We start from the raw sequence: 27250 nt of genomic DNA on the forward strand, positions 1-27250 counted from the left end.
GTCTGCCTGCCGATGCAGGGGACGCGGGTTCGTGCCCCGGTCCGGGAAGATCCCACATGCCGCAGAGCGGCTGGGCCCACGAGCCATGGCCACTGAGCCTGCGTGTCCGGAGCCTGTGCTCCGCAACGGGAGAGGCCACAACAGTGAGAGGCCCGTGTAACGCAAAAAAAAAAAAAAAAAAAAAGGAGAGACTGTGCATCTGCAAACGGTGATTGTATGACTACTGCATCCAAAGGAGAGCGCTGGGGCCCTACCTCCAAAAGGCAAATGTTTCTGCTATAAAAAAAGAAAAAAGGAGGAAATTCCCTTTCACGCACACTCTCCCTCTAAATAGGCAGAACAGTACTTCTTCTAAAGACAGTCAGGTAAAAGTCACATGGGGCTGTTGACCGCCTCTGCTCTGTGCTCAGAACTGGGTCCCACTGCTCAGAACCTACACATTTCAGTGGGGAGCACTCTGGAGTGAATGAAGGTTGTCAAGTTCACTTAGGAATGAACAGATGCCCAGCAACTAAGGAAGAGCAGAAAACCAGGGGTCTTCTATCACTGAGGGAAAGTAGTCCAGAGGACAAAGACATCCTGCATTCCACGTTACTGCATTTCTGCCTCAGAAGCCCTCGCTACGCTTCCATTTTCTTCTAGTTTTGAAAACAGGAAGCAAAAGCCCTTCTTGTGAAAATGACTGACACGTTGGCATCCCCTGCTCCCTGCTGAAGAGGGCACGGGTTCTTCAGATCTCTCTTAGCTCTTTTCTTACCACATTTATCGTGTGGGAGGATACTCAAGTATGTGTCTGTGTGTGCGCGCATGTGATCGTAATCACATTCTGCAAACAGAGTATCAATCCTTCGAGCCATAAGCTCTCAGTCATGGCAAATGATGATGCTTTCAGCACATAACACAATTTTCCTTCTGCCAAGACTCCAGCATACTGTGCTTTTCAGAAAACAAACTTTTCAACCCGTATTGTTTGTAATGGTGCATGGGAATGGGCGTGCGCGTGCACATATGGGCGAGCACATGAGACCCACACAAGGAAACGGAGCTAAAGAAAGGAAGCTCATCAGAAACCCAAAAGGAGATGTCAACGCAAGAAGCTTTTACCTGCATCTCCTCTGTTATTCTTCCCCTGTTGCAGGGGTTCCCAAACGATGACTTGCGGACTAATCCCCTGGGACATTTGCAGAAGTATGAGGATCCCTAGGTCCAGTTTCACACTTACTGGAACAGGGTCCCCGGAAGATGGGAGCTGAAAGCTGGCATCTAGCAGGATTGTGGCATGTCGTGGCGAGGTGATGCTGATGGGCACTCAGTTTGAGAACCAGTCCTCTATTTTCTTGTCCAAGCCAAAGACCCCAACATGCAGAGAGATTCTCAAAAACGCTTAATCAGGAGTATCATCAGACACACTCCCCTCATTTTCCAGACAATGAAGCTGAAGTCCAGGAAGGAAAACCAACCTGTCAGAGGCCACACGGGAGTCACTGCTGAAATCACAGAGCTGTGTCTTAGGGGTAGGATCACCTGGGCCTCAGCTCACAAACACTGATAGAAAGGATCCCAGCAAGACGGCTCCAATACAAATGGATCGAGGATTCAAAACCAATTACCAAAGTATCATCTCACTCAGATGGGCATGCTAAGAATAATTACCCTCTGTAAGAAAAATGTCTGTTGTAGACACGTTGCAGAAGCCTGCATAATTAAATACAGCTGCCAGTTCTCATTCATCTTTCCGGCGATTTGCATTTGAGGGTCCACCTGGATTGCCAGAAGCCCGGAGCCAACGTGCAGAGCAGGGTCAAAGAGCAGGGGCCTCACGTCTCTGAAGTGGCCGGACTCTAATGAGGCACTTCCGATGGGTCCCAGCTCTAAACATCAGCTTGCACCCCCAATTTAGTGAAGGGGACCCCCTACGTAGACCGCATGCCTTTCCTCCTCCCTTCCTGGAAAGCTCTCCCCGGTCTCTTTGCCTAATTAAATCCTAGCCCTGCTGCAAGGCCAGATCCATAATGGAGCTGAGTTCTCTGTGCCTTCATTTCTTCATCTTCAAAATGGGGATGAGGAGAGCAGTCACTTCTTCAGATTGGTGTGAGAATTTTAATCTACAAGTCATTTTCTTTTTTTTTTTTTCAAATTTTTTATTGGAGTATAGTTGCTTTACAATGTTGTGTTAGTTTCTACTCTACAGCAAAGTGAATCAGCTGTGTGTATACATAAATCCCCTCTTTTACGGATTTCCTTCCCATTTAGGTCACCACAGAGCATTGAGTAGAGTTCCCTGTGCTATACAGTAGGTTCTCATTAGCAGAAACAGAGTCACAGACGTAGAGAACAAACGTATGGATACCACGGGGGAAAGAGGTGGGTGGGATGAATTGGGAGATTGGGATTGACATATACACACTATTGATACTATGTGTAAAATAAGTGTATTAATTTTCGAACAGTGCATGGCGCCCAGTAATCTCTCAGTAGATATGACTGTTGCTTTATCCTCTGGCCCCTCTGGCCAACACCGGCCTGTTTCTTCTCCAGTTGCTCCTCCCCTCGACTACACAGGGTCCCCGTGCGCACGTAGGGCTGTTTCTCCCACCGTGACCTCTGCTTACTCCTGTGCTTTGTGTCGGTCTCTAGGTTCCTTGAGGGCCGACAGCCTTAAATCCTTCGGCCTCTCACTAAAAAGATGCTCAGAAGACAGGCTGGCAACAGAGTCAGAATGATGCCTCATTGCAAGAGCCCTTCCTAGACAGACAACCAGGGGAGGTGAGAGGGGCAGTGGTTAGAGGAGACGGGTGTGGGACGGGCCTACCTCATGTAAATCAAGCTGGGCAAAGCCCACGGGGTCACTCTCAACATGGCAGAGGCCATCTTCACTACGGCCAGCCTCTCCTTCACGTTGAACTCGTTTCTCCCTCCCTCCCTCCACTCCTCCAGTCACTCTTGGCCAGCCGCCCTATACCCTTTGCTGTCCCCAGGACCAAGGCAACCTAAACCCTCATGCGTTCCCCAGTACCCCATCAAAGTCTCTCTCAAAACTTTCCCTCACACTGAGGTGCCAGGAGATGTCAGCCGTTGTAGGTATTACTTTTGTTTGAAATACAGTTTTTAATGAGAACAAAAATATTTATTCAATATAATAATGATCCATCAGTTTCATCAGGGGCTGGGCCTTAACAAATACGTGTTGAACGAATGTGTGCACAGATGAATGAATGAATACATGGCTCCCACTCATTGCCTCTTACTAAAGGGGGCTCGATGCTTCCCTTTCCCAAGGACTTAGACTGGCCAAGAAGGACAGTTCCAGATGATAGGATCAGTATGGAAAAAATAAATATTAACTGAATCGAGTGCTTTTGTTTCCATATGTTTTATCTGAAAGACAAACATAGGGTAAAGTGTGCACCAGCCTTTGAGATCTGTTGAGACTTAGAACACACATCTACTGTGCATCAACCATAATAATAACAAATACTAACAATAGTAACGACAACTTAGAACCTGCATCTACCGTGCGTCAACCATAATGATAACAGAAATAATAACAACAATAGTAACGACAACTTAGAACCTGCATCTACCGTGCGTCAACCATAATGATAACAGAAATAATAACAACAATAGTAACGACAACTTAGAACCTGCATCTACCGTGCGTCAACCATAATGATAACAGAAATAATAACAACAATAGTAACGACAACTTAGAACCTGCATCTACCGTGCGTCAACCATAATGATAACAGAAATAATAACAACAATAGTAACGACAACTTAGAACCTGCATCTACCGTGCGTCAACCATAATGATAACAGAAATAATAACAACAATAGTAACGACAACTTAGAACCTGCATCTACCGTGCGTCAACCATAATAATAACAAATACTAACAATAGTAACGACAACTTAGAACATGCATCTACCGTGCATCAACCATAATGATAACAGAAATACTAACAACAACAAGAGTAGTGACAACCATCTAAAGCATTACTAGAGCTCTTGTGATATGCCAGGCACTGTTCCAAGAACTTCCTCTTTACTCCAGAAAACAACTCTATGTAGTGGTTGCCATCATCATTATGCCCATTCTGCAGATGAGGACACCAAGGTACAACAACGGGGAATGTTTTGCAGCTAATAGTGATGAGGTCAGCAAGAGAACCAAGGCAGTCAGCACGACACAATATGTGCAGTGATCACGCTTCCTGAAATTCCTAGTCCTGAGTTCAAACATTTAATCTAACACATTCAAACACGACACATGGTGTGTTCTGCTTCGAGTCTGGGAAGAGATGTCTGGTGGCATTGCCTAGAGGGGTCCTTCTGAGAGATGCCATCAGGAAATCAGAGCCAGGGGGAAAGATGGCTGGACTGGCTGGGGAAAGCCTGTCCTAGAAGCCATGGCCACGGACTAGCTAGATTAAAGGGGCCTATATCTGAAGTGAAAGACACAAGTGAGCATCCCTGGCAAACTACACAAAGCACGGGAGATGGGGAGGTCCCGTGAGAACACAGCTTTGCAACAGCATAAGATTCTGCTCCTACAGAGTCCACATTAGAAAGAGTAAGAATATCAGACACGGCTCAGGAATTAGAATTTTGCTCATAATTTTGGAACTTTGCGATGTGGCATTTCTCAATGATGTGTTAATATCACTGGTGTGCTTTTAATTAATGGTCTCTAGCTGCACATGTTATTTATAAAGAGACATTTCCCCAAGAAGGCAGCCAAGACATTTTCCCTCAGTCAGAGAACAAACCCCTAAAGCACTCTGAAGCCCGAGTAAAGGAAGAAATGGATGGAATCACCTGGGCTGAGCCACGAGGCTCCTCAGCAATTAAAAACAACCCTATATGAAAAGATGAAGCAAGGACGGGAGGGGCGTGTTTCTAAGAATCTCACGGAGCCAGAGCCCTGCGTGCTAATGAACGCGGGGAAGCTCGGGTTGTAAAAACACGGAATACCACCCCTCATTAGTGCTGCACTTGACGGCTGTGGAAAAGGAGGAAAACGATCCACTTAGAAAGGGTCTTTAACATCGATGGGTCAGGTTTGGCAATTACAGGATTTACGCGGCTATCTTTGCACCACATTGAAATGAGCCACGGCAACAGCGATCTTCACTCACGTGCTCAGCTGACGACCATGCAGCTCTTTGAAGGCTTGCGTCCTCATGATGTTTTAGGTTTCAGCTCAAAGGTCAACTCCTAGGCAGGGCTGGGACCAGCAGGAGATAGGCAAGCAGAGTGTCTAAGGCACGAAATGTAAGGAGGCCCATGCAGGGCCCTAAGGAGGGGTGCCTCCTTAAATAATGCACCCAGGGCAGCTCACCTGCCTCCTCTGTCCCACCCTAGTCCCAGCCCTGCTCGTAGGTGAGGTGACCCCTGACCATTCTAAGAAAAGTGCCACCTAGGGCTTCCCTGGTGGCGCAGTGGTTGAGAGTCCGCCTGCCGATGCAGGGGACACGGGTTCGTGCCCCGGTCCGGGAAGATCCCACATGCCACGGAGCGGCTGGGCCCGTGAGCCATGGCCGCTGAGCCTGCGCGTCCGGAGCCTGTGCTCTGCAACGGGAGAGGCCACAACAGTGAGAGGCCCGCGTACCGCAAAAAAAACCCCCAAAAAACAAGGATGTGAAAACCTCTGAAGAGAATGGTATGCAATGACTCTATAAACAACCAACAAAATCCTCCTAAACCCTTATTCTTCCTCCTGATATTAAACTTTACAGAAAGAACCAGTCTTGTGGGTGCATGTTCAAAACTGAACTACTCCAAACGAGACTTGGGGGGGGGGGAAGCACCTGAGTTAGTAAAGAGATATTCAAAAAATGTGAACTCCACAAGCATTAGAGCCACATTTTCCCAAACTGCTGACAGAAAAAAATGGAAATAATGAATGAACACCCGCTTATCATAGGCACTTCTAGATTATTTCAATTAATGCTCACATTAACACTCTGAAATAAACCCTGTTTGCACTTTCCAGATGAGGACATTAATGTGAAGATTAAAGAGGTTACATACTCTGTCCATGACTTTACAGAGAATAACTGAGGCAGCCAGTGTTCAAATTCAGCTTTCCGCAAACAACTACTCTTTCACATGGCCTAACAAAGCACCTAGACTGAGTTAACTTCAAGGACTCAAGGTTATAACATAACAATTACTGACGGTCATGACTCTTCCCAACTCTGATTAAAGAATTCCTGGATCAATAAATCCAATAAGTCAGAGTAGTCAACACAATTAAATAATTTTTTTGGAAATATATATCTTTTTACATATTTTAAATATCCATCCTGTTACTTTCCCACCATAATAGGTTTTTTTGGAGGTGTTTTTTTTTAATGGGGTACAGTTGTTTTACAATACTGTGTTAGTTTCTACTGTACAGTGAGGTGACGTAGACTTACTAACTTCTGTTACGTAAACACCTAACAGCTCCCTTACCTTACTTAACCTGTGTCTTTTCTTCTTGATCAGACCTCTCTGCCTCAAGTACCTGACCTTGAACATTAAGTCAAACGTTAGGTCACTTCCTCAAAAGAGACTACCACAACTGTGTCCCTCTTCTCTCTCAGACCTTTTTTTAAACGCACTGTTCGCTGTTTTGGCTGTATCTTAAATGCACTTCCTTGCTCCCTTCCTTTTCAAATTTCAGGGATAAGGCATATGAGGTGTCAACCACAAGCTGATGAACGTGGGACATGAACAGAGAACTACTGTCTGATCTCTACACATCTGCCTCCCATGAAGCCTCGTGACCAAGGACAGAAGCACTGCAGTCAGCCTGTGCGTGTGAAGCCCGGCCGTGCAGGGAAGGTGAAAGATGCGTGAGCCTTCCCTCCCTGGTGTGTTCTGAAACAGAGCCCGACTTTCGCTGTCAGGTGCATTGTGTTCAGCTCGCAGCTTCACTTTATTTAGGGAAAAGAAAAAAGCCGCGTTCTTTCAAGGGCCTCTTGGAGAGAGGCTTTTCAGACTCAGCCAGATTTCTCCTGGGTGAGAGCCTGGAATTTGATCACCTCCATGTCTTCAGTTTCCCACTTCTTCTCTGGTTCAAAGGCAAAGGGTTGAGTCACAAGCCCCTAAGGACGGGACTCCCAAGACCTTTCAGGGCTGCCTGCTTTCCATCTGAAAGTGTGATGGTTTCAGTTTTGGTCCAGTATCTTGCCCCAACCAAGTGACATGAAGAAAGTCACTTCCCTTCTCTGAATCTCACTTTCCTCATCCTTACAACCTGGAGGGAAGGCTTGATGATACACGTTTCTCCTACTTGAAATGTCAGCAATCTACTTGAGAGAATGTGCGAAGGAAGAGCTCTACAAGGGGTTCAGTCAAGAACTGCTTTCCAGGGAGTTGGGAATCTCATGTCTACCTGCCTGCCCTGGCTTCTGCCTGTGGATTCCCGCTGCCCACTTCCTGCTTCCCTCTCGTCGCATGGCTCCTATCGCATGCCAAGCACAGCGCTTGGTGGTGAGAAAGAATGTTGTATAAGACAAACACACCCCTGCTCTCAGTGGATCTCTGTTTAGTGGGGAAGGTGGCACAGGAGTGAAATAACTAACTAACCCTTACATAAGCCATAAAATGAAATGACTTTAAGCTGTATGATAATTAGTGCCATCAGACAATGAGAGAGGGACCACCTTGGAAACCTCTCTTAGAGAGGATGGCTGGGTAACACCTCTCTGGAGAAGAGATGCTTAGACTGAAGAAATAAAAGGTAAAGAAGAACTAGGCTTGTGAAAAATGTGACTAGGGGCAGGAGGAGAATGAGAGTGTTCCAGAAAGATGTGAAGTCCCCAGGCAGGAAAAAGCTTGCTTTGTTCTAAAGAGACTGAGAGAACACCAGATTGCCTTTGGTGATTTGGGGCGGCACGCACTATCACTCCACCATTTGCTCTTATGGGTCTAGATGAACTTGGTGCATTCACCTCGTCACTGATGCTTTAATCGTGGACAGTGCGGAGCAAACTGACGGGTCCAGTGATATTTCTGATGCAAAGATGTTGCGAGCACCCTGGTCCAGCCCTCACTGGCTGATGCCGTCCACCACAGCACACACCAAAGGGCCATGAAAGAAAGATAGTACCACCCAGTGAGATCCTTAGCTGGACCCTGAAAGGACTGACTTTGGCTTTGGTGCCAGTCTGTATGAAAAGATCAACGAGGTTTACTTAGATGCCCGAGGCTGGACAGGTCCCTCTGTGGCTGCACCCATCCCGTGATTCCAGGGAGGCCATGCTCGCTAGGGCTCTGGGGCTGTGGGTGCAGTAACACTAAGCTCTCCCCAACTCCTACAGATCCCTAGCAGAGGAAAATCTTTAAAAAAATTTTTTTTCATCTTAATTTTTTAAATCTTCATCTTTTATAGACATGTAATAATTTCTGACATCCCTGAACAAGATAGCAAAGCCAGAACTCCACGTAACATTTCCATACACATGTAGCGTCTTGCTCAGCTCATACTATATCCAGCACTTCTCTACACATCTTGCCATCAGCACGTTTACATTAGAGATAATATGAGAAAGTACCTATTCCTGGCGCAGAGCAGCCATTCAGTATACCCTAACGAGTATGAAAACTGCCCCCAAGCACATACCACCCCCACTTACCCCCCAATCTCTTGGAAATCTTCATTTTGTCAACCCTGAGGAAACAATCTGGCAACTGCCTCAAAATGGCCAGTGAATTTTGATAACTGTGGCATTCTGCGTGTGCATTCTCAGTTTTCAGCTGGCTGGCTTTCAACACATTGCTGTCACTCCAAAATATGCATTTATCCCATCCTACACCATCTAACTGTGACAGAGGACAGGCTACAGAGCAGAAAACACTGCTACTGCAAAGCCGGTGACAGGAGCAGAAGGGGCACCGAGTACTAAGTGTCCATTGGGGGCTGCCTGGCACTCGGAGTCCCTGCAGGACCTGAGGCTGCTGGATCCAGCCAGGCTTTCAATAGACTCCCCGTATCAAGACCAAGGAAACCCAGGTGGACCTGGCTACCCAAAAGACGTTTATTCAGCACATATGACACTCAGAGCACACAGCCACGTGCTGTGGGGGATCTCAAGAAGCCACACGTGGTACAACCAAGTAGCAGGTAAGTGGGTAGAAGAGGAGATTCTAAGAGACTCAAAAGAAGGAAGAGAGAGAATTCTGGGCTAGGGTGCTCAAGAAAGTCTCCGGAAGAAAGTACAACATATGTCCTGAAAGCGGTTAGGAGGAGAGAAGAGGGAATTCCAGAATGGCACGTGGCCTAAGTAAAGGCTGTCGGGAAGTGAGGCAGTGGCCTGGCTAGAACAAAAATCTATGGAAGCATCTGCTCTGCTGGGAATCTCCTAGTTTTCATCTGTGAAATGGGTACTAAGCTCTGAAGAGACAGGGTGGAGGCCACCCAAGAAACCACTCGAAGCTTCCAGTGGAGAAATTCCTTGATTATGAATAAGTCATGAGCTGTTCATCTGGGTTAAGAGCCCAAATCTACCTGTGTGAACTTTAGCAGATTACTCATTTTATTAAAAAACTCAGTTTCCCCATCTTCAAATACGAAAAGCATAATAGTATCTACTTCATAAGTTTTGGGGGAGGACTGGATGAGATAATTGGGCAGAAAACAAGCAGATGTTTCCCCAAAATGAATGTCACAGCTTATCCAACAATTCTTAGCACATGTTTCCCATCTAAGGGATGATGTGCTGCTTTGTAAGAATAGATTAAAAAGGTGAGAGCTCTTCAATCTGAAATAAAACTAAGAGGGAATGTGGTTTTTTAAAAATAAAGATTAGCAGATTTGATTATTTACAAAATGTAAAACTCCTACTATACGAAAAGCCAAACTATGATAACAGGAAAAAACAGAATGGGGGAAATATTGGTATCAGATTCAACAGTGCTTTCAGTTTATATATTACACTAAAAAATGCATACATGATAAGGAAAACAAGCCACCAACATATAAACATACAGAACGCATGAGAAGAAAAATACATGTAAGGAATTACAAGTAGGCAACAAAGAAAAAAAATGTTCCGTTCACAATAATACAAAACCAGTAATAAAAAATTAAACAAAATGTCAATGATCACAGATCTTTAAAGCATCCATTGAACGATGGCACACTCCTGCTTAAAGCCTTTTAGGTGTGTCCCACGTGCCCAAAGTAATACCCAACGTCTTTTGAAGGGCTGACCAGACACCACAGGCGTGCCTCTTGCCGTCTCCCACATCTCACAGACCGCTCCCCCTCACCCACTGGCTTACTCTGGCCCCTTGAAAAGGGAAGCTCCCACCCACCACAGGACCTTTGCACAGGGCTGCCTGGAATACTTCCCCCTCTCTCCTCTCCAGCCCCTCAGCTCCCGGTTAATTCGGCCTCATCCTTCAGCCCCAGCTACGGGCACTTCCCAGCGGTACGGATTGCCTCGCATCTCCCACAAAGATTCACACCTTCAAGTCCTCAGAATGCGGCCTTATTTGGAAACAAGTTTGTCGCAGATGTAATTAGTTAAGATGAGGTCATACGTGAATGGGGTGGGGTGAGCTAATCCAATATAACCCAATTTATAAAATAAAATAATCCAATTTATAATCTTATAAAAAGGGGACATTTGGATGCAGATACACAGGCAGAAGGCCCTGCGGGCAGGAAGGCAGGGATGGGGTGACGCTTCCACACGCCAAGGAGCATCAGAGATTGCCAGCCAATCCCAGAAACTAGGGGAGGGGCATGGAGCAGACTCTCCCTCACAGCCCTCAGCAGGAACCAACCCTGCCAGCACCTTGATCTTAGACCTCCAGCCTCCAGAACTGCGAGGCAATAAAGTTCTGTGGTTTCAACCACCTAGTCTGTGGTATTTGTTACAGAGGCCCTAGGAAACGAATACACCCAGGAAAGCCCTCCACGATCCTCCCGCTGGGGGAGCTCCTGCCCTCTCACTGCCTCGTGGAGCCCACACTTTCTCTCACCCACTGTGGAGAGTCCTGGGTCCCTGAGCCTCCACACTGCAGGGAAGCAGGAAAGGAACAGGCAGTGGTCTGCTTGCTCCCCCTTCACCCGTGGGATCTAGCATGTGGGAGCGCTCCCCAAGTATCTGCTGGCTGTGTCTGGGAAACATAGGAGTAAGTCCTGGCAGGCAGGAGACTGGACTGGAGCCTTGAGGGATTAGGGCAAGAGGCAGAGCAGTCCAGAAACTGAAGCAAACACTCACAAAGCACGTGTGCTGTGCGCCAGCACTCTTCCAAACACATTACCGCCAGTAACTCCGGGCGTCTCTCAGCCTCCCAGTGAGGTAGGTACTGTCATCACTCCTACTCCAGAAATGATGAAGTGGGGCCCATAGCTCACAGCTGGGAAGTGGCAGAGCTGAAACTCGAACCCAGGCAGTATACACTAGAGTCTGTGCTTTTAACCTCTCTGTACAGTGATTCTCAAGAACCTATAGGCAAGCAGGTACAGGTAACAGGTAAGACAGGTACAGAACAGGTAAGCTTCTGCTCGACAAGTCCCTCGGGGGTCATTAAGAGAATTGTGGAGGAGATAAGCCCTATTCCAAACCTTTACAGAAAGGAAGAGACTAGACCCTCCCATGTTCCTACCCTTGAAGCTTCCATCACACATCATGCCCTGGGTTGGAGGAGCCATGGGTATCATCCAGTAGGAATTTCCTGTAGTCTCCCTCCTCCACATGAGTCTTGCACGAAGAGCATTATAAATCTTAGACTGGTTGAAACTCTGATAACAACTTCCAACCTCAGTCAGGTCTTCCTCAGTGACTGTCTAGAGTAGGATTAAGTGCACAGGCTCTAGCATCCAAGCGTCTGGATCCAAATTCCAGCTGTACTACCTACTGAGTGCATGGCCTTTGGAAAGTCATTTGAACCCTCTGGCCCTGAGGTTCCTCAGCTGTAAAATGGGAATGACAGCAGGCTTTACCTAACTGATTTTTCATAAGGCTGAGTAAAAACATAGGTAAAGCACTTCAATCAGTGCCTGACACACAGTTAGTGCTCAGTACGTGTGAGCAGCTACTCTTATTTTTTTTAACATCTTTATTGGAGTATAATTGCTTTACAATGGCGTTAGCTACTATTATTGATGTGATTGCTATTGTTTACATTTTATCAGTTCAGACGGGCCTGCGTATGCTTACTCAGCAGGGGACATGTGTGTTCTTCTTGGAGACTGGGGATACCTCATGTTCCAGAATCTCATTCCCCAAGTCTTATTCCAATAATTTTACGATAATTTTAGGTATACTAGTGACCCTAAAGCATATAAATGCATGTGTGCAGTATTCATATACCACACACATATATACACAGTGGAAACTGTGATAACTTTTCTCTCTAAATTTCAGAGATTTCTTTCCCAGCATCAGAGTTACAGAAACGCACCTTTTCATAACCAACTGAACAAGTATGCTGAGTCTTAAATTTTCTCCTCTAGAAGTCTATCCTAAGAAAATAATCTAAAATTCAGACAAAAACAAAGATTTATGTATCTAGATATTCATGGCAACATTTTTAAATAGTGAAAAACGGTAAGACAACCTGAATCTCTAAAAATAGAGGAATGAATATAATTAAGTAAATTACAGAACAGCAATACAATACACAATTATGCAAACATTAAAATTATGTTTGTAAAGTATTTTGAATAACATAGAAAAATGCTTAAATATTATATGAAAATAAGAAACAAAATTGTTTACATGAGAGTCACAATTACGTAAAATTGTAGAGGTAAAAAACGTATAGGCATATATATATATTGAAACTTAATGGTTTTAAACAGGATTAAGATGGTGGCTACTTTTTTATAGTACGCTTCATTTTTTATTAGTGAAATTATTGCATAAAAATTTAAATATGCAAAAAAAGAAAAAAACTTAGAAGCTTAGGAAGCTTATTGTTTCTTCCTTGCTGGCCAGACAAAATCCTATACAACATCTCAATTCTGATGTCCTAGAGAATTCAGGCAGGTGTGTTTAAAGGGAATGCCAACAGAAGGTATCATAGTATCAGAGTAAATCAGAATTTGCTCCAATTCCAAATTCTTTCCAGTTTGCATTGTTACAATCCTGTCTTCCATATCCCCACAGCAAGGAATGAAATGGAATAATCTTAGGAAGTCGATCACTTCCTTTGTCCTCTGTCCCACGCTTCCAGAATGCTGAAGATTGACCTCTGAGTACAGTAAGCCAGTAGCGCATGCCTGGTTCCTGACGGCCCTTCACCAGGTCTGATTTGATGAGCTAGTCATCACACCTTAACTTCAGTGGTAGAGAATTCATGTTTATATACCTGAGAGCCAGTCAGAGATTCAGGGGGATGGCAAGGAAGTTTCTGGTTTCCCTCAGGCAAGTTTGAATTTCAGCTTCCTGCCTTCCTCATTCCTGACCCGTTAAATAACATTAGATCATTGGACTTTCTACAAAGGTAGGTAAACAAATATAGAAGCAAAGACACATATGGATAGATGGATGGATAGATAGATAGATAGAGGGTAGAGGTAAAAAGCAATAAGAATGTCACAACAGTCTCAGAACTGATCCTCCCTGCCGACAATTTTTTTCCCACACTAAATCACCCCCTCTAAACACATCTTTCCAAAACACAGCTATAACCCAAAAATTTGGTAATGGCTACATGATATACAAACAAGTAAATTCTGACATCAAAGACAAAGTGTTGGGGAAGAAAGTAAAAGTGTAGAGTGTTTGTATGTGATTGTTAAGTTGTTATCAGCTTAAAATAGGCTGTTAGAACTATAAAAAGTTTAATGCAAACTTCATGGTAACCACAAAGGAAAAAACCTAGAATGGAAACAAAAAGATAAAGACAAAATAATCAAAGTATATCACTACAAATAATTATCAAATAAGAAAAGAAGACAGCAAGAGAGGAAGAGAAGAACAAAAGAACTACAAAACAGACAGAAAACCATTAACAAAATGGCAAAAGTGACTCTTGACTTATCAATAGTTAACTTTAAATTTAAATGGATTAAACTCACCAACAAAAAGATATGCAGTAGCTGAATAAATTTTTTTTAAAAGTAAAGAAACAAGATCTAACCATATACTATCTACAAGAGATTGACTTTAGATTTAAGGACACATATAAGGTGAATGTGAAGGTATGGAAAAAGGTATTCCATGCAAATGATAACAAAAACAGAGCAGGGGTGGCTAAATTTATATCAGTCAAAACTGTCACAAGAGAAAAAGAAGATCATTACATAATTACATAAAAGAGTCAATTCAATAGGAAGGTATAAAAATTATAAATATATATGCACTCAACATCAGAGTGCCTAAATATATAAAGCCACATGAACAGGTCTGAAGGGATAAATAGACAGCAATGCAAAAATAGGACACAATTTCCAAAACCTACTTTCAGTAACTGATAGGTTATCCAGACAAAATCAGTAATGAAACAGCGTACTTGAACTACACTATAGACCAAATGAACCCAACAGACATACACAGAACATTCCACCCTACACCAATGGAATGAAACAAGAAATCAATAACAAAAGGAAAGCTGAAAAATTTGCAAATACATGAAAATTAAACAATACACATTTAAACAACCAATGGGTCAATGAATAAAGCAAAAGAGAGATTAGAACACGTCTCAAGACAAATGAAAACAAAACATATCAAAACTTATGGAATGAAGCAAAAGCAGCAGTAAGAGGGAAGTTTTTTTTTATTATCTCTTCCTCCAAATGTTGAGTTATACCAGTATCCTTCCAATGAATCCTATATGGTGCCCAAGTTAGTGATGATTTCTGTTGCTAGCAACCAAAAATTACGAACAGAAAGCCTTCCAAAGTCACCTGAAAACCATTCCCCATTTGTTGTGCTCTTTGATCTTCAGGAAGCCTAGCTTTCCAGCTAAAAACTCAACTTCATAGAGTTTATCTCAACACAACTCCATGGAGACCAGAACCTTATGACCATTCTCCTGTGGCACCATTATCTAAAATCAATGTTAATTGCCCAATTCCCAAGCCTGATGCTGACAGAATGTAAGCTAATTAAGTAGTGCCAGAGCTCATTCCAATTCCTAACGTTTATGGTTATCATTTATGAAGACGAGGGTGCAACTATGTATTTTTGCATGAATGACTGTGCTTGTCATTCTGAGCCAGCCATAGGGAAAATGGGTAAGAGGGCCAGGTGCTATACTGAGGGGAAGACTCCCCCAAATAAGTTTTCATGGACCTTTCAGAAATAAAAATGGCCATGAAGTCTCTTAGGTCAGTGGTTATATCAAAATCAAGTGGGGAGCTCTTTAAAACCATAAGTTCCTAGATCTTGATCCCAGAAATTGATTCGGTAGGTTTGGAATAAGGCCCAGGAAACTCACTTTTCTTATATTTCCCTGTTGAGTCTCATGACCCACCACAATTGAAAATCACTTAGATAAATACCCAAGGAAATCCATTCCTGGTCCCCAAAGTAGTCCCTTGGCCATAGATCTCTTATGAAATATAAATGGTTGCTGAGCTGGAAAGGTCAGGAAAGACTGATTACTAATGTAAGCGCAAGAGCATGAAGCTGATGAGAACTGGGATACCTGGATCTGGGCACCAGATCTGAAATCACCAACCACCAACCTACTCAAGAAGTCAGTTTATCCATCTGTAAAATGGAATGTTTAATGACACCGGCCTCCCATTCCTCCTAGAAATATGAGACATGCCATACTTCATGTGGGCAATGACTACAAATATTATACCAATTTAAGACATTCGTGCCACTGAAAGGAAAATCTTTTAAAAGATAAACTCTATGTATTGCCTTTTAATACTTGACTTTAGCTTTAACTTGGGCACAAACCATCTGGAAGCAAAAGTAAGCTGTGAAATATTTCCTTTATAAGTTCAGCGATTTCTGAAAAGAAACGTCACAGACATGTAACATTAAGAAGAGGCCTTTTTACCAGTTTATGGCTCCCCAAATAAAGTCCAGATAGTGGTCTTCATGGGGAAGTTGCCAGAAGCCTCCTAATGACATTTACAGTCTATGTCCAATAAAGTAATTGGCCACCAAAGGATGATAAAGTAACTATGAAAGCTTGACTACCTAATCTTTAGAGTCATTATATATATATATATAAGCAGGAATGGAGTATGTAAAAATCCACTGTCCTATAAACTTGGAAATAGATAGGTTCTGTGTGAATTGAAATTTTTCCCTTTTTTTTTTGGCTTCAAACCACAGTCCAGGGGCCCACCTATCATAGTTTTACACATGTGGACATCTGGAAGGGAAATAAATTAAGGCTTTACCTTAGAGAGTCAGGAAATGCATCCATTTATACATGTTATTTTAGAAGGAACTGTCTGATCCTGTTTACTTATTAACGTCATTAGAAGGCTAATGAATCTGCTACTGAGAAAATGGGAGGGAACTCAGGATGTGGAGGGGGATGGGCAGAATCTCACACCCCTTCTCCAAATGGTGGGGTTGTTTGTCATTGTGATAAAATGGCACAGCATTTGGAAGGAAGGGAAAACAATATAAAATAACAATCAACAGACACAATCCATACGAAAGGATTGTGTTCTCTCAGCCACTGGACAAAAATCAAGATTTATACATGTCAGGGTGGAAGAAAAAAGACTAGGCCATAAAAAAGAAACCTCTTTCCCATAATAAATAGGAAAACATTAAATCTGTAAACCAGATGTTTCTCCAGTGTTCACGTTGCTCTATTCTCCAGCAAAGTAAGATGTCTGAGGTCTCGATATTTAGCGCAAAGTCCTTTCTCATTCTATTTTTTGGAGGAGCAAAGGGTTTCATAGATTGAATGCTGCTCTTTATGCTTTATGAATTGAAATTAAGGAGTTAGGACACTACTACTGGCTGACACCTGCCCATTGGCTACTATCCATCCGTGAACAAACAGCACGTTAGTTTTCCTTAAGGAGGGTGGACGTTCTCACAAGTGGGGCTGTTAGCTCATAAAAGGTTATCTGTTGGGCACCATAAATCCTGTGTGTGTTCCCCCGTTTGATTTCCCAGGTTGGTAGCGTCTGTGGACTTGGAGTTGAAAGGGATTTGAGATCACTTCATCGAAAACCTTTATGAGGAAACAGAAGGATGGCATGAGTAATTCGATTAATTAGCAACTGAGATGGGCCTAGAACCCAAGATTCCTCTGAGCTCAGTGGCTCCCAATCTTACCTGAAACTCAGAACCAACCACAGAGCTTTTAAAAGTATACATCCTGAGTAACACCCAGCCTTACCAAATTGGAATCTCTTGGTTAGGGGCCAGGAATCTAGATTTTTTAACAAAATCCGCAAGTAATTCTGAGGCTACACCAAATCTGAGAAACATGGATGACCCCACCCTGCCTTCCATGTTAATTACTTGGGAAGGACAAAGCTCTTCAATGGGCTTACCTCCCCCAATACTTGCATTAAAAAGAAAATTTCCAGCAATGGATGCATTAACTCAACACTGTGTTAGGGGAACTTAAATCAGATTGTGCTTGGCATCCTATGCCCAAAATCAGCAGCAGCTGCAGCTGATGTAGAAAAACCAAGAAATATATTAACCTTTCCCTTTTGCCAAGCACAGGTGAGTGTCTAAAGGAGAAGACAAACAGATGGCCAACAAACACATGACAGGATGCTCAACATCACCAATCATGAGAGAAATGCAAATCAAAACTACAATGACGTATCACCTCACACCGGTCAGAATGGCCATCATCACAAAATCTACAAACAATAAATGCTGGAGAGGGTATGGAGAAAAGGGAACTCTCTTGCACTGTGGGTAGGAATGTAAATTGATACAGCCACTATGGAGAACACTATGGAGGTTCCTTAAAAAACTAAAAATAGAATTACCATATGACCCAGCAATCCCACTACTGGGCATATACCCAGAGAAAACCATAATTCCAAAAGACACGTGCACCCCAATGTTCAATGCAGCACTATTTACAATAGCCAGGACATGGAAGCAACCTAAATGTCCATCAACAGAGGAATGGATAAAGATGTGGTACATATATACAATGGAATATTACTCAGCCATATAAAGGAATAATATTGAGTCATCTGTAGAGACGTGGATGAACCGAGAGACTGTCATACAGAGTGAAGTAAGTCAGAAAGAGAAAAACAAATATCGTATATTAACGCATATACGTGGAATCTAGAAAAATGGTGTAGGTCATTTTACTTGCAAAGCAGAAACAGAGACACAGACGTAGAGAACAAACGTATGGATACCAGGAGGAAGGGGTGGGTGGGACGAAATGGGAGATTGCGATTGACATATATACACTATTGATACTATGTATAAAATAGATAACTAATAAGAAGCTACTGTATAGCACAGGGAACTCTACTCAATGCTCTGTGGTGACCTAAATGGGAAAGAAATCCAAAAAAGAGAGGATATATGTTTACGTATAGCTGACTCACTTTGCTGTACAGTAGAAACTAACACAACATTGTAAAGCAACTATACTCCAATAAAACTTAATTAAAAAAAAAAAAAGGAGAAGACTCCGGAACATTCTCTCAATAGAAATGTATCATTTCCAGGCACCACGTGCTAAGGACTCTAGGTATGCTCTGCACCCCACCCTCCTAAAGATATCAGCACAACTGTCCTCAGGAGGCTGGTAGAAGCTGCTGGGCTAGGAGGATATGAGCCTACGAACGAATAATAATTATTACATTAAGTACTAACTAGATAGTAGGCATTTTGCATTCCACGCATTATCTCACTGAAACCTCACAAAGCTTCCACGAGATGGGTCTTACTATCATCCCACTATATGGATAGGTAAACCAAAGCTTACAGAAATGAAAACACTGCTTAAGGTGGTACAGTTAGCAAGCAGTAGATCTGGGATTCACATCCAGGCAATCTGAATTCAGGACCCACTTCTTCAACCACTACACATACTCAATCCCATCTGTTACCAGGTGTTTCTGAGAATTATGGAAGCTACTAGTTCTCATATGAAACAGTCTTTCCTCTGGAAAGTTTCACACCCTAATGGAGAAATAAGATGTTTTCTATTAAACAGCAAAACAAAATACATGAGACAAATTGATCATTTCTCTAATTCATTCCTAGAATTGCTCTGCATCCTCACGGAATGAGGTGTGATAATAATAAAAATGTAAGTATTTCTACAGTCGGGCTACTCATCACAGAATGCAATGTGTTTTGCATATACATATATATATACTTGCATATGCCTGACATTGTTTCCTATACGCATTAATCTTACCTTTCAACTGAATTAAACATTCCTCGAGGATAGCAATCATGACATACTTATTTGGCATCACCCAGCAATGAGCACAGGACTGCTTACATAATGAATGCTCAGTTAATATCTGTTCAACTGAATGCTCTGTGACCAATTCAGGAGTTTTCACCAGATTTATTACCACTGAAAGCAAACAGACAAAGGCCCCAGTTCTAGAGGGAGGATTTCACAGCCTGTACCTGCCCAGCCTTCGGGACCTCACATATGAAGAGCCTAGCGAACAGGATGGAAAGCTTTTAATTAACAGCCTAGAAAAAAAAAAATGTCATTCCAATCTGCAGTTTTGTTTCCATTAATTCACTCAGATTCAGCAGGAATTCCACTAAGGAATTGGGCTGAACAGCTGTAGAGGGAGGGAAGCACATAAATAAATCATGAATGTCATTAAAATTTGTAAACTAGTAACTCCTGGGAAGTCTTAGCAATTATTATCAGGGTTTTCTTGGCAAACAAAAAAATTAATAAATCCAAAGGTTTCCCAGAAAGGTCACTGACAGAACAATTAGAGGAGGAAATAAACGGTCCAGACAACAGCTTGCAAACTAGATGAAAAGTTACAGGATTCCCCAGTGGCAGGGGGATAGACAACTCAATACATGGAAAGCAACAGGACAAGACGGGGCTGGGGCTGGGACTGCTTCGGGGCTATTCGTACTTCAGTTCAGTTCTTTTAGCCTTTATTTAGTGCAGCCCGAGTGCCGGGCAGTGTAGATCCAGAAACAGGAAGAGCACGTGGTCCCTGCTCTCGAGAGGCTCCCAGGCTGGGAACAAATGAACAACACAGTGTAAGGATGAGACAGCAGTGGTAAGCAGAGGAGAGGCACCAATCCAGGGAGGAGAGTTAGGGAAGGTATCCAGGAGGATGTGACCAGGGAGTGGGTTCCTAACCAGGAACCCCTTGCGCTGCAGGTCCTGAGGCCAGGCATACAGGAGCAGTGTCTGAGAAGCCTCGCTGCTTTTCCAAGAGCAGACTGTCTCCCACACTGCCAGGCTGCGGGTGGGTGAAATGGAGTAAGGTGGGGGGAGGGAACTGAGGTAATGTAGCAATGCAGGGGTACCACCCACTGTAAAGGATTCCTGGTTCCTCTTACACCAAGACAACTGCAAATTCATTTAGCTCTGTGAGGACCCCAATCCAATAGAAATTCCAGGGGAAAGCTCACGTGGAGACATCGCACCCGATCAGAAGCTGGCCTCTCACGGACCTTTACTAAAGACTAGTGCTTGAGATGGACAGATGGAAGCTGAGGATTGCTCGCCAGCTCATCTACCTCCAGAAAATGAGACCTTAAAAACAATTTTTTTTTTTTAAAGAAGATGTTGGGGGTAGGAGTTTATCAATTTATTTATTTATTTTTGCTGCGTTGGGTCTTCGTTTCTGTGCAAGGGCTTTCTCTAGTTGCGGCAAGCGGGGGCCACTCTTCATCGCGGTGCGCGGGCCTCTCACTATCGCGGCCTCTTGTTGCGGAGCACAGGCTCCAGACGTGCAGGCTCAGTAGTTACGGCTCACGGGCCTAGTTGCTCCCCGGCATGTGGGATCCTCCCAGACCAGGGCTCGAACCCGTGTCCCCTGCGTTAGCAGGCAGATTCTCAACCACTGTGCCACCAGGGAAGCCCAAAAACAATTTTTTAGGGGAGGGCAATGTGTTTGTTTATCAGTCTAAGTGTTAATGTTTAAGACATATAGAACCGAGTCCAAGAAGTGATCTGCCAGTCCCCACCGTGACTTATGTTCTAAACTAAAGACTCAAAAACCTCAAGCAGTGGATTAGTCAACCTTTTCACAGGTACCACGTTCAAAGAAAAGTGGCGCCCTTGCTCCCAAATTGAGGACCACGAATGCCACCAAACTCGGCAGAGATGCACACACCACATGTGCAAAGGGACGTGAAGATGGCCCCAAAGCATGTGCCCCATGCTGTTGTCGCAGAAATGAGAGAGAGCGTGACCCAGCCATTGAGCCCCATGGTGCCTGTACACTACACACCAATGGCCTATTTGCAGCTGGGAATGGAGGAGGCGTGAAGAAGAGGGCTATCTCTAAACAGACTCACAGACTTAGAGAACAGACTTGTGGTTGCCAAGGGGGAGGAGGGGTGGGAGAGGCGTGGAGTGGGATTTGGGATCAGCAGATGCAAACTATTATATATAGAACAGATGAACAACAAGGACCTACCGTAGAGCACAGGTAACTATATTCAATATCCTGTGATTAACCATAATAGAAAAGAATATGAAAAAGGATGCATATATATGTATAACTGAGTCACTCTGCTGTACATCAGAATTTAACACAACATCATAAATCAACTATAATTCAATTTTAAAAAAGAAGGGCTTCCCTGGTGGCGCAGTGGTTGAGAGTCCGCCTGCTGATGCAGGGGACATGGGTTCGTGCCCCGGTCCGGGAAGATCCCACATGCCGTGGAGCGGCTAGGCCTGTGAACCGTGGCTGCTGGGCCTGCGTGTCCGGAGCCTGCGCTCCACAACGGGAGAGGCCACAGCAGTGAGAGGCCCTCGTACCGCAAGAAAAAAAAAAAAAAAAAAAAAAGAAGAGGGCTGTCTCTATCCAGTTCCAGGGTTCCCATTTAGGGGATGTGTGAGTTTACGGAAGGAGATCAGGAACCAGCAGGAGCCAGGGCGCACTCTTAATCTCAGACTTCTGATCCAGGAAACTCAGGCAAAGTGTCTTCCTCTCCCTGAACTCACAACCTTATCTCTGAAACAATAAGGTTCTGGGGCTCAAAGAGAACGTTTGCTGTGATCCTTTCTCACCCTAAGTCTCTTTGACTCAACAGCCATGATTATTTCAGATTAACCAAGAATCACAGTTCAAAGACCTAAAAGTTCTTGCGGTGCCTCTTCTATTTCTGTGGACAGATTTCCACAGTCCTCCTTTCCTTTTAGACGATCAGAGTTTTAATATGGATCAGGTCAGCCTTTGACACCGCACACATTCCCAGTACCATAACATTATAAAATAATTGGCTTCCAGAACCGGTGGAATTTTTTCCCTCTTGTCCTTTGATAAAACAGATACGCATTTCTATGGTGAAAAAAGTTACCATCCCCCCCAAATGAACTGAAAATATGTGAGAGACAGGTTACTAGACCTCCACTGGGCACTATGGTATCCACTAGCCATATTTAACTAACATTAAACACTCAAAATGTGGCTGGTCCAAACTGAGATATGCCCTTAAGTGTGAAATACACATTGGATTTCAAAGACTTACTACAAAAAAAAAACCTAAGGCAAAATAGCCCATTAATTATTTTTATTAATTGTCTATTGAAATGATAGCTCTATTTAACCCAGTTAAAGAAAATTTATTAATAAAATTAATCTCCACTGTTTCTTTTCACATTATTGACTGCTGGAAAATTATGTGGCTCCCATATATTTCTAATCAGACAGTGCTGGACTAGAAGAAATCCAAAAAAGAGAGGATATATGTTTACGTATAGCTGATTCACTTTGCTGTAAAGGAGAAACTAACACAACATTGTAAAGCAACTATACTCCAATAAAAATTAATTAAAAACAAAAAACAAAACAAAAAGGAGAAGACTCCGGAACATTCTCTCAATAGAAACGTATCATTTCCAGGCACCACGTGCTAAGGACTCTAGGTATGTTCTGCACCCCACCCTCCTAAAGATATCAGCACAACTGTCCTCAGGAGGCTGGTAGAAGCCTCTTGTGGTGCCTCTTCTATTTCTGTGGACAGATTTCCACAGAGCACCCATCTTAATTGCAGAAGGAATGTTTTAACCTAGAAGTCGAAATCCCAGCCCAACCACTCTAGAGCAATTTTCCCACTCTGGGAATTTCTCCCTCTCCCACTTTCCATGTCATCCCATTCTCCTACCCATTAAAAAAAAAAAAAAAAAAAGATCTCTTATTCTGAAGGAGTTCATATATCCACTCTCACCCAACATCAGACACAGCACACAGGGTAGAATGAGCACAGACTCAGGAGTCAGTAGGATCCCCCTACTTGTTAGCTCCATGATCCAGGGCAAGTTGTTTAACCTCTGTAATGCTCAATGTTCCCATCTGTAAATTGGGGCCAGTGATATTCGACTCTCAAGTTTCTTGCAAAAGATAGAACAAGACAGCTCAGGTAAAGGAACTAGCAGAGAGAAGCAGCTCAATGACTCATGGATCATATGATGACAACTAACTCTCCTTGAGCATCTCCCACATGGGCGCTGCATGTCAGGTAGTTTTCTAGGCAGTTTACATATTTTATTTCAATGAAGACTCACAACTTTACGTGGTAGGTGCGAGTATCACCCTCACTGTACAGATAAGGAAATGGAGGCACAGAGAGGCGAAGAAACATGCTCAAGGTCACTTAGTGGCTCAGTGGAGGAGTGTGGACTTGAACCCAGGACATCAGTCCCAGAGCTTTCACTTTTCAATACTTTGAATAGGAGGCAACTGGTTGATGCTGAGCCTCCCGACCTTGACCCATCTCTCCTCCTGGGGTCAGGCTTCTACAAAATCTAACAGAGTCAGTCTCCAGTATCACTCCTGACGGATGGACAGCCTCCAGGCTTGACACACTATGGACTGAAAACACCCTGAAAGCGAAGCTCTGGGTCTTTTTAAAAAGTCAGTCCCCAACCTCATTAATTCTACAAGCTTGACATCCTATATGTAAAATGTCCTTTGACTAACGGATGCCAACAGACGGTTGTGCTAGGTGACCAATTTACACAACCATCCTTGTGTGGGTGGAGAGAAAAAATTTTGACCACCCCCAGTATACTGGCACCTAGGAGTTCCAGAAAGAGGGTCACAAGGGCACACGCTACTGCTACACTATAGAATGCCTTTAAACAGTCTTTTGTCTATTTAGAAGTAGATGGCTTTTCAATTCTTAATTCAGTGAGACAAATAATTATGTCATACTGTAACCTGGCAGGGAGCATCATCTTGTCATGACAGCTGTTGCTCCAGGCGCCTCTGCTGTACAGAAAATTGAAGAAGAATCACCAAATTCAATTTCAACTTGGCTAGGCATGTTGGACTGAATCACAAAAATGAAAGGGTGTGTGTTTAATTTAGCTTCTCTTCTCTGCTCACTGTATTAGTAAGGAAGACCATAGTGCTCTAGGCTCTACCTGTAAAAGACATCATTAGCAATATAGAAAAGAGGACAAGGGCACAGATCTTTAGGGGATGAGTAGGGAAGACAATAAAAAGTAAGAAGTCACCCTGTGAGGCCCCAGGAAGTTGGATAATTCCCACAAAGCTTAGGAGCAGTCCCTTTCCTCAATCACACCCTCTGCAGGGGTTCCTAAGCTGGGCTTTATCAGACCTGTGAACCCGCTGAATCACGACACAAAAATACATCCACATAACATTTATCCAGAGGGAAAGCCTATCACAGCCCCCAGTTGTTCTCAAATCCCTGAAAGGTCACACCATACATACTCTGTTATCGATAATCTATGCTCTGAGTAACTGCCTTTGATTTGACCCCTTCTGTGAACTCGATGAGTCCCCCCACCCTCCCTACCTGGTCCAACACCCAGCTGCTTCCCCTGCCTCCTTCCCGGGCCACCTTATCTCCTGCAGCCCAGCCTTGCCTTTACTTTGCCCTGTGCAAGGGGCATTTTTCCACTTTCCATTTGCCAAATCGCATCCTGCCCATAATTCCAGCACCCAGCTCAGAGAACTTTTTCTACAAAAGAATGTCTTTGACCAGGTAGCCATTGCTATTCCAATTCCCCCCAATCAGCAGAAGGAACAACATTATAAATCACTCTTCTCCCCTCCCTACCCCCTGCCATCCCCCCAAAGATCTGTGCTAATTCCCAGATGGCGCAGAATACATCCCTTTGGTGCCCTACAATTTCCAGCCCATGGATCCCTGCATTAGTGGATCCTTACAAACTAAACTATACAAACACACAGGGTTATAATAGTCATTAATTATTATAATTAACTGAGCACTTCCCACATGTGGGTAACTGTCCTAAATGTTTGTACATTTACTATTTCATTTAATCCTTGCAACCCATCCATGAATTTATTCATCAAGCAAACACTTATCAAGTACCTCCTGTGTGCCAGATGCCGTCCTAGGTGTTGAGGATACAGCACTGAATTAAAATGGAAAAATTATCTCTCACTACAAGCTTAGATGCTACTGGGTGTAAGTAAAATATAAATAAATCAATAAGTAAATATTTAGCAGCTAGAGGGTGACAGGTACTAAGGAGGAAAATGCAGCCAAGTGATGGAATGCCAAGTCCTCAGGCAAAGGCCTCACTGATGAGGTGAGCAGAGAGGAGGGAAGTGAGGGTGTGCCCTGCTCCCTGCAAGAAGAGAGCTCAGACCCAGGAAAGAGCTGAGTGTAAGGGCTCCGGGGAAGAGGCTGGCTGGTTCAAGTAACAGCAAGGACACTGTGTCTGGAGCAAAGGTAGGATCTGTACTATCTCCAATTTACATTCAGGGAAATTGAGACTTAAGAGAGTGAAGTAGGTTGAATGGCAGCCCCCATTCCAAATATGTCCTAACCCCCAAAACCTGCAATGGGACCATCTTCGAAAAAGTGTCTTTGCAGATGTAAGGATCTGGAAAGGAGAGCATCTTGGATTATCCGGCTGGGCCCTAACTCCAATGGCAAGTGTTCTTCTAAGGGACAGAAGGAGAGAAGACACAGACACAGAGAAGATGATAAAGGCAGAGAGTGGAGTAATGCAGCCCCAAGGAACACCGACAGACACCAGAAGCAGGAAGAGGCAACGAAGGGTTCTCCTTAGAGCCCCCAGAAGGAGGGTGGCCCTAAAGATGCCTTGATTTCAGACTTGTGGCCTCCAGACTGGGAGAGAATACATTTCCGCTGTTTGAAGCCACCCAGCCTGTGGTCCTTGATTACGGCAGCCCTGGGAAGCTGATTCAGAGAGGTTAGGTAAAGTGCCCAAAGCCACAGAGCTCTTTGGGTGGACAAGCTGTGATTTGAAACCCGGCAATGGGACATCAGGGTGCCCTTAGGGCCACTTGGCCATCTGCTGTCCTTGACACACACTAGTGAATACACTGGCTCTTATGACTGTGGGGCACACACTCTGTCACTTACGGGCATTAAGCACCTGGCTTCGGCCCCATGGTTTTGCCTGGTCCACCTTTAAAACTAGCAAACCTTTCCTATAACATGGGCTGCTAGGTACAGCTGTTTCCCATTGTAAGCGTGAGCTTTTCTGGTTTCATTATTTGCACCAAGCAGACAGCACTGGAGTCAGGCTTAAAGGCTCACCACCACATCCCTGTGACAGGGCCTCAGAGGATGGTTTCTGAGGCTCTAAGTCCCCAGGAGACCCACGTGAGTGGAAACAGGCATGCTTTCATCTACGGAAGGCACCTGGTTCCTTATACCTCTGCCGGTTTTCACTGAGCAGCAAAATTAGGTTTTGGACATCCTGTGCAAATGGAGGCAGGCCTCCATCGATATGAGCAATTAACCCCAAATATTTAATAGATGCTGTGACTGCTCCCCTCCCTGGGAGAGAGGCTCTGGCTGATTCTCCGCAAACAGATCAGATGAAGAAGCAGCCAGGCGTGCTGATACTCACGCCCCAGACCCTCCTGCTCCAAAACCCCAGCAGACCCTCAGGACTGGCGCTGGGATGAAGACAGCCAAATGAATGGCCTTTCGTGACAGTGTTCTCCCCAGTGTTTACAAGTGGCAGAGCAAATGGAATGGATACGCAGCCCTCTTGAGGCCCATGGAGGTAATAAGCACAGAGCATGAAGCGCTGACTCAGAGTGGCTGATGAAACTTGCTGGTGCCCTGTGTGACTGCCAGCAGCGTGGCGGCGACCGTGAACTTGCACGTGAGGAGGTATATGGAAGAGTGAGTGTGCGGCGTCCCCTAGCCAGAGAGACTGCGGGGTTCAC

At 44.1% G+C, this 27250-nt stretch overlaps 1 protein-coding gene across 7 annotated transcripts in view; it reads right to left on the reverse strand.

Annotated features, from left to right (window-relative positions):
• SORCS3 (sortilin related VPS10 domain containing receptor 3) overlaps window positions 1–27250 on the reverse strand; it is a 742043-nt gene that overhangs the window by 377675 nt on the left and 337118 nt on the right. The gene's annotated exons all lie outside the window — the stretch shown is intronic.

Source organism: Stenella coeruleoalba (assembly GCF_951394435.1).
Source record: "Stenella coeruleoalba genome assembly, chromosome: 16".
NCBI lineage: Eukaryota > Metazoa > Chordata > Mammalia > Artiodactyla > Delphinidae > Stenella > Stenella coeruleoalba.